Source organism: Camellia sinensis, chromosome 4 (assembly GCF_055761805.1).
Source record: "Camellia sinensis isolate YWXY chromosome 4, ASM5576180v1, whole genome shotgun sequence".
Taxonomy (NCBI): Eukaryota; Viridiplantae; Streptophyta; class Magnoliopsida; order Ericales; family Theaceae; genus Camellia; species Camellia sinensis.
The window spans coordinates 47,236,368-47,249,953 of record NC_138964.1 but is presented as its reverse complement, the minus strand read 5'-3'; positions in this window follow the sequence as shown (position 1 = coordinate 47,249,953).

Here is a 13,586-nt window from a genome sequence, read left to right as displayed (position 1 = left end):
TTTAAGGGTGTGTATTGAGATTGGAAGGAAGATTTGAGTTGCAATTCATGCATGCATGTACATTTTCTCACAAATTGAGCATGAACTCTAAGAATTCTCTCATGCATGTTTGAAATTCATCTTAATTAGGGAAGATCATTGAGTTTCAAGGTGTTTCGTGGTGTTTGATCATGTTTTGAGAAGTTTGATACAAGAAAAATTCATGGATGTTGTGTTCATGAACATTCATCATGTTTTAAGTTGAAATTGTGAGTTTTTAACAAACCCTTGGGCCATGATTTTATGAAATGATCCTAAATTCTTCATGTTTTACAAGTTTACTATGTTATCTCAAGTTTTTGGGTCCAAGAGATGTGTTTTGGAAAGTTGAATTCGAGTTTTGAGCTTGGAGGTGCAATATGGAAATTTCAGAATTTACATCTACGCTCGAGCGTGGGAGTTCACGCTCGAGCGACCACTCTGAGTGCGTGCACTCCACTCGAGCAACCAAAAGTCCGCTCGAGCATGAATTGCAAGCTCCCAGAAGTTTCATATATTTTACAGATCACTCGAGCGAAAGAATGTGCGCTCGAGCGACCATTCACATTTTGCATGTCCGCTCGAGCGAGGAAAGCTACGCTCGAGCGTGGACCTTATTTTCTGAAATTTTGCCTAAGTGTTCCAAGGCATGTTTTGGCATCCTCATTGCATCTTAGGCATTCCTAAGCCTTAATTAAGCCATAGTATTGAGGTTATGTATTAGAAACACACTAAGAAAGAATGTACTAAGTTCCGAGACTGCAAGTGTGTGTGTTTTAGGCAATGTGATAAGAAAGAATAAGAACCAATGTAATGAAAGTTAAGCCTTAATGGCCACTTGAATGTATAATGGTAAGACATGCTTGTGTTATGTATTTTGTGATTGTAGGTCAAGACTCGAGGATTGATTGACCGCTTACTGGAACCACTGTGAGTAATGTTATCGTAAAGATAGGTTCATATGAATTATGTTCAAAATGAAATATGATAAGCTGTGTTTCTGAAATGATATCTGTTTTCGTGAACGAACATTCCATGTTTGAAATCTATTATGGCATCCATAGATAGTCCCAAGTTATGGGGGACGGCATGAAAATGCAGGTCCATGACATACAAGTAATTACGAGATCTCGTTAGCCACTTCATTGTGGTGATATGTGTTTAATCGGTATCCGGAACCGATTACTCTAGTCGAAAGACGTTCTGTAATGTGTTTTATGGGATGTACCGTTATTATGTTCTGATATGAGGATGATTAAGCTATGATCTGTTTTCCGCTTATGATATGTTCAGATTTCATTCACTAACCCCTTTACCTTAATGTTATTCACAGGGCTTTAGCTCACTGTTTGTATATATATGTATAGGTGAGCATTCTGGAGTTCGAGCCTGAAGGCTTTTGTCCGGATCTGTGTTCCGTTGTCAGCCAACCATTGTGCCTCACGTGGAGGTTCCCGAAGCGTCCTGTGTTTAAGTTCTGTGGTTTCTGTTTATATAAGACTTGATTTGATGTCGTTGGCTGTACTTAAAATACTGTAATGTGTGTGGGTATAATGTATGGTTGACTACCGATTATGTATATAAAGTTTTAAATATTCTGTTTCATATAAGTCAACACAGCTCATTGGACAACTATATTTACGTATTAGCTTCCGCTAGCCCCTTAATCTTGTCAATCTGTTCAGAGGCCTTCGGTAATCCAAGGATTACTGGCCGGTTATGATGCTAAACCTATAGGGACGGGTTTGGGTCGTGACACACACGCACGCCTATTACAACATTTTGCCCTCTCGACGGAGGGTCCGAATAAAAGAGAGCTAAGTAGTTACGCTAATTAAGCTAACTATTACAAACCAAACTAATTAACTAACTTGCTAATTAATTATTACAACACAAATTGAATCAACTAACTATTCTAAGTTAATTAAGTACAAACCAAATTAATTAATTAAACACTTAATTAATTAATTACAGAATAACTAGGCTAATGAACTAGTTTAGCTAAGCAATTTAAACAAATGGCCTCGAGAAGCAAGGGAGGGATATGCATGCTCGGTCGGCTCTGCTCGAAAATCCATTACCATGCCCAGAATTGCCTCTGTTTGTATTTGATTTGTTCTCTGAAAGTTGCACAAACCTCCAAATTGCTTCTGCTCCAACATGGGGACCTCTTGGTGGGCTGCTGACCAGAAAATGGGGGTGTAGACCAGATGTAGACCAGAAAAATTGGTTGTAAACCAGAAAAAGTGGTCGATCGACCACCTTTACTGGTCTGCCGACCAGAAATTTTGCTAAACTCCAGTTTTACTGCAACAGAGAATAACAAGGGCGTGGCAGTGTATTTCCAAAGGAATGTGTGCACAACCACCCTTCCTATCATTTCTCGAGCTCAAGGGAGTGTGGTACTCGGCCCTCGGGCCACCAACCATGCATCGCAATGCACGATGGCCGAGAAGCCAAGTTTGCACGAGTCAATGTCGATGAATGCACAAATAACACATAGGACCTCCACCTCTATCATGCTTGATCAAGAGGGTCGGCGACTGAGAAATGAGGCGCGTTTCATCACTTCAAGTATGAAACGCCCCTCGTTTCTCGTGTTTGGATTACATCCAATCCAAACACAATGCAACACAACAACATTCCGAACACAATGCAATGCAACAACATGCAAACAACATGAGCATGGCAAGTTAGAGTCCTTAAGCATTGAAGGACACAACACAAGGGCTATGTAATGCAATACCCAATGGACCAAACCAGCCCCAAACTGACCTCATGCATGCCAAAATAGTGGCCCAAACACTCTGAAATGGTAGCATGAAAGACAAGATGATGATGCTCATGCAATGGCTCATCAACAATGCATAAAAGCATAACTCCCAAACATAATGAAGAGTGATAAACATGGGAGTAAAACGAAGACATACACTCTGAAATTACATTCCAAATGATGCCAAATCATGCATATGTTACAAATGAGGCATGCTAGGAGACTCGAAGCTTAAGGCTAGCATAGGCACTTGCACCATAGCCATATCAAGCAAGTCCCAAAGGGCCAAGATGACTTAAAACAATCCCAAGGCAGGTTAAAACAATGCCAAAACATGCATGGAATAGAGCTAACACATGCTAGAATGGAAGGCATAAAGCATGATGCATGGAAGGCCAATGAGTATGATTACACTACAAGTGTAAAAAGCAAATGAGAGATGCTCTAACCCACCAAAAATAGAGTTGTATCATGGCAAAATAAGACCAAAAACACACTGAGATGATAGCCCAAAAGGCTTAGGCAAGCATACATGCCAATTGGCTCATGATTGAGGCACAAAGCATAACCTTCCAAAAGCATTGAAAGAGTGAAGCTTGGGAGAGTATGACCACATTTCATGCACTGAAATCATATATCAAATGATGCTAAATCATGCGAATAGCCCAAGCAATGCATGCTAGTGGACTCAAAACACAAAGCTAGTGAGCAAGATTACACTATGGCTATACAAATCAAGGCATGCATGACCAAAAACACTTAAAACAGAGCTTAAGCATGGCAAAACATGAGCAAAAGCTTGCTGGAGTGGAGCCAAAAAACATGTTAAAATGATGGTCCAAAGCATGATGCATGTTAAGGCTATAGGGAGGATTGCACTACAAGGGTATGAAGCATGCAAGAGGCAATCAAACCGACCCAAAACAGAGCTAAGGCATGCTAAAATAACACCAAAAACATGCTGAGATAGACCAAAATAGGCTAGCGTGATGGATCAAAGCATTGAGTACACAAGGCCAAATGGCAAGATTACACTACAAGTGTAAAAAGCATGCATAAGGTAACCAAACCAAGCCCAAATAGAGCTATGCCATGCTGAAATAAGGCCAAAAATAGGCTGAGAACAAGCCAACACATACTAGAAAAACAAGCTCAAACATGAGGCCATCAACACAAGCAACCAAGACACAAGGAGAGGGGATGACCCCCTCCTATTTGGGGCCTCAAAACACACTTTCCACCACTGAAATTCCTCTGGAATTCAGTGGTTAAAAGGCTAAGAGAAGGTGATCTCGAAGGCCTAAAGAGATGGCACAAAACAAAGCAAAATAAGGCACAAAAAGGGGTAAACCACCCCCAACACCAAAGAGGCCTCAAACAAACACTTTAAGCACTTGAAAATAGAACTTTTTCCAGTTGAAAGTTAAGCCAAAAGAAGCATGCAAAGATGGCTAAATAAGCAACTACAACAAAGCTTTAAAGAGGATAAAGACTCACCCTTGAAGAACAACTTTAGAACAGCAACTTCAGAAGCAAAAACCAAGCCAAAACCCCTCAAATGCAACCTCCAAGAACCTCAGCTCAAGAGTGAAAGTGTTTCACTACGTGTTTGTGTGCAAAAGTGTGAAGAAATAGCACTTTTGAGCACAAAATGGAACAACTATAGAGAGAGATGAAGAAATCAAGATAGAGATAGATATGTATAGCCCTAAGCAATTTTTCTGAACCTCTAGAAAGGGAGAGGGAGCCTCCCTCTTATCGAATTCCAAGCCTCAAGCTTGTTGAACAAGCTAGAGGCTTAGTGCAATCCCTCCATACACGTGTATGGAGGATGCATTCTGTGCTCACCAGCTGGCACAGCTAGCAAGGAAAATATCTGTAGAAAATGCAGGGAAGGCCGCCGACCAGTTAAAGTGGTCGACCGACCAGTTAAAGTGGTCGACCGACCACTCCCACTAGTCGACCGACCACAAAAGGTGGTCTACAGAGAAGAAAAGTGGTCAGCAAGGGGGAGAGAGGGTCTGCACAGAGAGTAAAAAGTGGTGGCAAGCTGCCGACTACCTTAGGTGGTCCACAGACCACCCACTCTAGCTGGCCGACCACCAAAAGTGGTCTACAAGGGAAAAAACTAGTCTACACCCCTGTTCCACTCTCCAGGCAAAGGAAAACAAGGTTTGGTTCAAAAACAAACCAAAAAGGAAGCAAGACAAGAGTCCGCAAGGCGAGGCACTCAGCCGGAAGCCGAGAAAACTAGTCTACCGGTACAAAAGGTGGCCTATGAGAGGGAAAGGTAGTCTACGGCTACAAAAGTGGCCTACAGGCTTCCATTTCCCTCTAGGCACAAGCAACAAGGCATGGTCCAAAAACCAAGCCAAGAGGAGAAAGTTAAGAGGTCCCGAGACAAGGCGCTCAGCCGAAGGCTCCGGAAACTCAAAACGAGCACAAACATGCACAATCATCGAGCGCTCAATCGATGACGTCTGAGTCTTAAGGTCGGTCAAAAAGTGGGGTGTCTACAGCAAGCCATACTAACTCTCTCCCTAATCATAACATCTACCTATTCCATAGTCATACCAGTTAAATTTCCTACATTTAATATGGCTACCCTCAACCTATAATCTTGGATTAGCTTCTTTATCCAAGCAAATAACACTAAATTGTAACCAAACATTAGAATTTTAGGGTTCGTTTAGGAAAAACTTTTTTAGCCTAGCTTTTTGGCTAATTTAGTCTAGCTAAATTAGTTATGTTTGGAAATAACTTTTTAGCTTTTTTGTAAAGAAAAAGTGAAATGATTATGATTTAGATGTGATATTTTGTCTTATTAGCTTATTTAGCCTATTTTGTCTTTTGTGTTTTTTTAGTCCCAATCTAAACCCAACTCACTTGCCAAAATAGTCACATAGATTAATAATTACAATTCTACACATCGAACAAGCCGTAGATGCTTTGATGCCTTCGTATTCTTCTGAAAATATAAAATAACCTTTATAATCATTACCAAATATCACTTTACTTCCTCATTTATGAATTCATACATTTTGATTACTTCAATTATGAAAATATATAACATTTACTTTCTTTAGACTATCTCCCAAAAAGATGTATTTATACGATATTCCAAAATTAATGAGATCAAAATATTTAAATTTGTAAATAAAAAAAGTAAAATAATATTCACTAACAATTTACTTCTAATAAAATTCCATGCCATCCAAATGATAAATGCTAACACAGCAGCCTACAATGAAAAGATGGCAATCAATGGTGGTCGATCATCATTAGAGGTGCAACTCTAGTGGCTTGAGGTGCTGCATAGGTTGAGTTCGAGTTATGTTGAAAATTGTTCAAGTCCATTCAAGCTTAATTTGTAATTTGATATCTCTACTCAAGTCTGACTTGGGCATAAGTCTGAATGGCTCGAATTGTCAGAATTTTACACAAATTTGAGTTGTTTATTATTATTATTATTATTATTATTATTATTATTATTATTATTATCAGCTAGGCTAATTAATGTATTAAAGTTAGACCTTCTTAATATTTTTTAAAATCATTGATAGTATAAAAATAAATAATTTATACGAAAAGAGATAGGGATAAGAATTGAAGAACTATTGTGTCAAAAATTTGTTTTAGAGGAGAACAAAATAAATATAGCAAAAAATAAATATATATCTTTTAGCAAAAGTGAAATTTTAACATATAATTTAAGGGAGGAAAAAAACAATATTGAGAAACCATTGAATTTATATTAATCAATAATGAAATTCATAGGATTATGTACGATTATAAAATAATTTGGTTATTTCATCTTGAAGTATCTTAAATTTGATGAAAAAGTACTCAAAAATTATCTCCAATCAGGAGAAATCCGTGTCACAACATAGATACTGTGACAACACCCACTTCATGTCCCTTTCACTCAAGCAAAACTCATCTTGTGAGAGCAGGGTGCTTACAAATGTTTAATTAATTTAAATTTATTAAGACTCTCATCGTATAATTACAAATATTTAAATGATTTAATTTTTTATATATAATATATTTGACAAATTTTATAATACAAATGATATATATTATCAAAAGGGCAGAGCTTCTCTCCAATTTATTTTCTAAACTGAACGGTACTATTAAACCCATGAGACCCATCATGAGACCTATTTTGATCATCCGAAACGTTTAATATATAGAACTCATCGAGTACTTTCACTCTACAGAAAATTATATTGATCGGATATCAGTAACTCCTTGATTAGATCATATTTTTGTCAACGATAAACATAATTTAAAAAATAAATTATTGAGAAAAATATGTGCTAATAAAGTATCTATTGATATCTGATCAGCATAATTTTTTACAGAGACGAAATACTTGATAAACCCTACCTATTAAATCATTTAAATTATTAAAATAAGACTTATAACAAATATTACAAATTCAATAATACTATTCAATTCATTTTATAAACTGAAAAAAAACCTCACCCTTGTCAAAATTAAGTCCGACATCAACCAAAAACAGTGTCCCCATGTCGCACAAAGCTCTTCCGCGGACTGCGCAAGACATTTTTCCGAATAAGGATGATAGTCATAGTCTCTTCGCCTCTCCCTGTGATATACAGCTCAGTTGTCTATTTTTTGAAGAATAATGTTGTATGTATTAATTAATGTATTAACTAGTGTATCAATTGACGATGTGGTATAATTTAAGAAATTTTTGATATATGTAATATAATTAATGAATGGGATCAATAATAATATCATAATTAGTGTTCGTATACTATATAGTACACTAATTGATACATGTAGCACCACCAATTTTTAAAGGATCTATTTTTGAAAAAAAACAATGATTTATAATGAGACCCACGAACCTCACAAGTTTTCACAAATTCTAAACTTTGGGAAAGTCTAGCCTTGTAACGTAATTGATAAGAAAGAAATTTCTAGGAGATGTCACACATCAATGATTAACTTCACAAAATATTTAAGGATCGTTTGATAACACTTACGTTTTCAATTTTCTATTTATATTTATAAAAATTTTAAAAATTCAAATAAAAACTTGTCTGATAAAATTTTTTATTTATAAATCAGTGGTCTCAGTTTATAAATTGGGTCAAAAAATAAAAACACAAAAAATGTATTTCCATTTTGAGTTTTGAGTTTTTTTTTTTTTTTACTACCCAATATTAGCCACCACCCGCCACCATTTTCCACCACCGTCTTCCGCCACCACTACCCACCACCCACCCCCCACCACCACCTGCCACCACCACTCACCACCCACCTGCCATCACCACTCACCACCCACCTGCCACCACCACCTACCACCCGCCACCACCACCCACCACCCACCCCTCGCTGTCGCCGCCACCACCACCACCACCCACCACCAACCTGTCATCCCCGCCACTACCATCCCCGCCACCTACTTGCCACCACCACTCACCATCCACCTGTCACCACCATCCACCACCTGCCACCACCAGCCACCCACCACCACCCACCACCCACCACCACCCACCACCACCACCACTACCATCACCCACCACCCACCCGCCACCCGCCACCAACCACCACCCACTCGCAACCACCTACCACCCGCCATCGTCACCCACCTACCCACCACCACCACCACCACCCGCCACCTACTCGCCACCACCCGCCATCCGCCACCCACCCGCCACCACCACCACCCACCACCTGCCACCCGCCACCGTCACCCACCGACCCACCATCACTACCCACCACCCGCCATCCGCCACCCACCTGCCACTACCACCCGCCACCACCGCCACCACCACCACCACCACCACTCACCACCAGCCACCGTCACCCACCCACCCACCCACCCACCACCACCACTCGCCACTTACCCGCCACCACCACTCGCCATCTGCCACCCACCACTCGCTACCACTACCACCACTACCCACTTGCTACCGCCCACCACCCGCCACAGTCACCCACCCATCCACCACCCACCCGCCACCACCAGCTACCCACCACCCACTGTCACCACTTTTCACCACCGTCTTCCGCCGCCACTTGCCACCACTTGCCATTTCTCACTCTTTTTTATATTTTTAAACTTTTTTAGACATTTTGTCAATTATTACCAAACGCGTTTGTAGTTTATGTTTTTCTAAAAATAAACAAAAATTAAACAAAAATCAGTTTATAAAATTTTTGTAAATATAAACTGAAAACGTAAACGTTACCAAACACACCCTTAGAGATTGATAAAAATATTTATGCTTTATAATATAAAATAACTTTCTAAACCTACAATAATGAAATTCTCTCAAACTTTTATTTATACATAATTTTAACATAAAAAATCATTATTGTAAATATAAATTATTTTTATGAATATTTTGCTTTAAATTAAAAGGTTGTCATTGACCTATATTATTTTGTATGAATTTTCTATTTATATATTATTACTCAAAAATAATAATGACAATCATTTAAGTAGATTTGTCCTTAGTTGTTTTGATTTTAAAATGATTTTAAGAGGTTGTTTTGGAAGTGACTATTTTAATTTTTTTTTATTTTAGAAAAAATCGTGCAAAAATAGGAAGAGAGTAATCTGATTGGATGTTTTAAGTTTTTAACTATTTTAACTAAAAAAATCGACATCCCCAAACAGAGCCTAAATATCGATACGTTTATGCTAGTCAAGAATATCAATCTCTCTCTTTGTCTCTTTCTTTTGTTTTCTTTTCTTTTGTTTTTATTTTTGTATTTATTATTTTATTTTTATTTTTTTGGGGGGGATACATCAGAAAAACAATTGAACAAAGGCCCCATGCCCTTTCCCTAATGATTCATTCATCATCAAGATGTCCTTCGATTATTCAGCCCCAATAACTCAGTCTCTCATCGCTGAAAAACATTCTAAAAATAGAACATTCAAAGTTGGTTGGGTGAATATTTTTTAGTAATATTTTTTTGTTGACTTTTTATTTAGTAAAATTTAAAAAATAAAAAAATAAATTAATAAACTCTCCACTTTTAAGATAGAGAAAATTTTACTTTACCCCAGTGCTTTTATGCATGTATGGATTACCTCATCTCATTTGAAAATAATTATATAATTATCTTATTATTTGTAGAATAAAATATACTGTTAACATTCCGTTTAACTTAATAATAAGTGTGACATATAACAGACATAAAAGGGGTTATATACACATTTTCAAAATTCATAGGAATAAATTACACATGGAATAAAGTACAAGGGGTTAAATTGTATTTTGTCTCCTAAACAAATGATAAAAATATTCATAGTTCACACATTTGTGTTACTTATAAATAGGGTATTATAGTCTTTTTCATTAAATTGTTAAAAAACCTAACATTGCATTTCAATCCACAAAATACAATGGAGTTATATGATCATTTCTAAATAAGAGGAAGATAATTCACACATGAGTCAACCCACAAGGGGATAAAGTGAAATTTGTACTAAGCCATATTAGATTAGATTCAGAAGACTTTAAGGTTTTTTTTTTATTTTTCTTTTTTTTTAATTATATATATTTGGGTAGAGATTTGAAAAGAGAAATAAAAAAATATGTGAAAGATAGTTATATTTCATTCACATTTTACTTATCTTCCATTTCTTTTACTATGAACCAAACAAAAACTACAAATTACAAAAATATTTTTTAATGAGCTGGTATTTTCATTAATGGTTCCATCGAAGATATTTTCCACTGCGTTGATATTGATTTGTGTCTAATTTAAAATGTGGAGAGTCAAGGCCACCACTTTATTTTTCTTGATATTTATGAGTAATTACAAGAAATTAAAGTTTTAGAAACAAAAATTTAGAGATAAAATATTTTTGTCTCCAAAATTATTATTATTTTATTTTTAGCGATAAAATTAGATATTTAATTGAAAGAAAATACTTTTTTATCGAAAAAATTTTCACTTAGAAAATAATGTTTGGTAATTTTATTTCACTATATAAAGTGATGGGCAAGACTAACATAATCATAACTTGGACACCCTATCTTTTTTTCTTTCAACAATCATACTTGGTTTGATTAAGAAAAAAAATGAGGTGGTTAGTATGCCTGTTCCACTTTCTTTTCTTTACCTTACAATGTCAACCTGCTTTCTTTTCTTCTTCTCCAACAAATCATAATTTTAGACAAATTTAGGATTTTGGTTTAAAATCAAAAAGGCGATTTTTAAATGAATGAATTGAACATGGTTATGAGTATAGATATGAGAATGTGTTGTGTTAAATTTGTTGATTTTGACACATGGGTTGGATTTGGGAGAGAATGGGGTTTTGCTCTAAAATGTTTAAAATAATTATTTTGTATAAATAATGAAATTAGTTTTGAAAATATGAAATTAGATGAATGTTTATATCAATGGTGGAGTCACGTGTGTATTATCTCTCACCTATGAAAATTTGGATATTTTATATGTCTTGAAGATCGTATATCTATTTAGAAATATCTGTTTTGGACTATCAGTGGAAGATAGCTATGATTGTTGTAGAAATTGCATGAAGATTAGGTAAATTGAAGCTAATCTCTTAACTGTTGTCATTGAATATGACCGTGTTTGAATGCATTATATATGTATGATATTTGGAAAGAGAAAGGGGATATATTCTATATTTGGGAGAAGAAAGGGGATGGACTCCATTAAATTAAGTTGGTCTGTGTGTCCAGGGTGAAAGTCCCGAAAACCGCGCATATACATGGGTGCCAATTCTCGCGAACGAAATTTCCGTAAAATGAAAAATTGAACTGTGTTAGTGTGATGGTTGTATTAATTAGATAACCATGATTTGTAGCCTCGGTTAGGTTATTTGGATAATAGTGAATCTGATTCATGAGTTGAAATAAAATGGATTGAGATATAAAACTTGGCATATTATGATCTTGTCGAATATGAATGATTTTATTACAGGTATTGTATACACATCATACTTATATCTTTGTTAAGATTCATATATTGTGTTAGATTGTTTCTACTGGATTTTGGCTCACCCTACTTGGGAAAAACATTTTCAGGTGTTGGTGATATGCCTCCGCCAAGAACATAGCTTGGGAGGACTATGGAGCTGAAGGCTCATTTTTTGTTTATTTTGTATTTACTTTTACAAGCCGAGAGCTTTATTTGTATTGAGCTTATGACTCATTTTGTTGTAACCAAGCATGATCTTAAAAAGATGTAAGCCATTAGGGAATATGACTATCTGTTTGGCTTTCATTTCTTATTACCTCTTGTAACACATGTTGTAGATTCAGGATGAACGATTTATGAATGTATATCACATGTGTCACCTTTAGTATATTAACTCTGATTTAATGAAAGCATCTGATGTTATTTATATCACACTGTACTAGTGCTTGCAATTGGTTTATTGTGTTTATTTTGGGGGCGTTACAGGATGAGTAATTAGTTTCAATTTACCTATTCCTCATGCAATTTCTACAACAATCATAGCTATCCTTCACCTGATAGCCCAAAACAGATATTTTTAAACAGATATACAATCTCCACAACAGATAAACTATATTTCCATAGGCAAGTAATAATACATATCCAACTCTACCATTTATATATACATCCATCCAATTTCACATTTTCAATACCAATTTCATTTATTTATACAAAATAAATATTTGAGACATTTTAGGGGAAACTCCATTTTCTTCCAAAATCCAACCCAAGTATCAAAATCAACTATTTTACTACAACACAACCTCATAACCACTCTCATAACCATTTTCAATACACCCATTTGAAAAACTCTCGTTTTGATTTTAAATGAAAACCCTAGGTTTGTTCAAAATCTTCCAAAAGTCACAATAATGTTTATACAAAGTCATATTGGAGTATAGAAAATCCCTACCTCAAAACTAGAAGACGAGCAAAGCAAGGAAGGAACTCGGAGGAAGCCGAAACCCAACTCTAATCGGATAAAAACATAGCCCTTGAGATGCTTTACATCTTTAACAAAGGGACACGGGTTGAGAAACTACTGAATCTAGGTAAAATGTAGAGAGATAGTAAAGTTTTAGAGAGAGAGGCTCTAGATTTAGGGTTTTGGGAGAAAAATTTATGAAAAAGTGATGTAAAATGACCTTTTTACGAACTGATATATGCGCAGTCCGCTCGAGCGCTGGAAGTGACGCTCGAGCATCAGACACAACAAGTGGTTTCGTTCGAGCACAGCATACACACTCCCAGTAGTTTTATAGACAGCAAACTAATGCTCGAGCTCAAGAAAGTCTGCTCGAGTTGAGACCGCTCGAGTGCAGAAAATAGCGCTCGAGCATAGAATACGCCCTCCTAGTAGTTTTGCAAACCTGCAAAAGTACTGAGAGTTCATAAATCCCGCTCGAGCGCAAGAAGTGACGCTCGAGCAGAGGAGTAAAATTTTAGGCAACAAGAGTTTGAAAACAAAGCTACCAACCTGTTCCAAACGTAACCAATACAACTCAATAGCCAAGCTTTAATAGGGAAAATGGGGGGGGGAAAAAACAAGAACAACAAATACAAAATCATGAAACCCGAGTCCAAAATGCAAGATGGGTCAGGTCTAAACCAGAATCGCTATACTATTGCATTTAAGCAATTGATTAAGATCAACATTTATGGAGTCAAAATGCTCCTTGACAAGTGAAACACGCTATAAGGTTAAGCTCTATAGACATGAGTGAAGACTAGCTTAGTTTTGCAGGCCTCGCATTGCAAATGTGAGAGAAGTTATTTGGTGGTACTAGCACGCCGATGTGGTGTCTTTGAAATT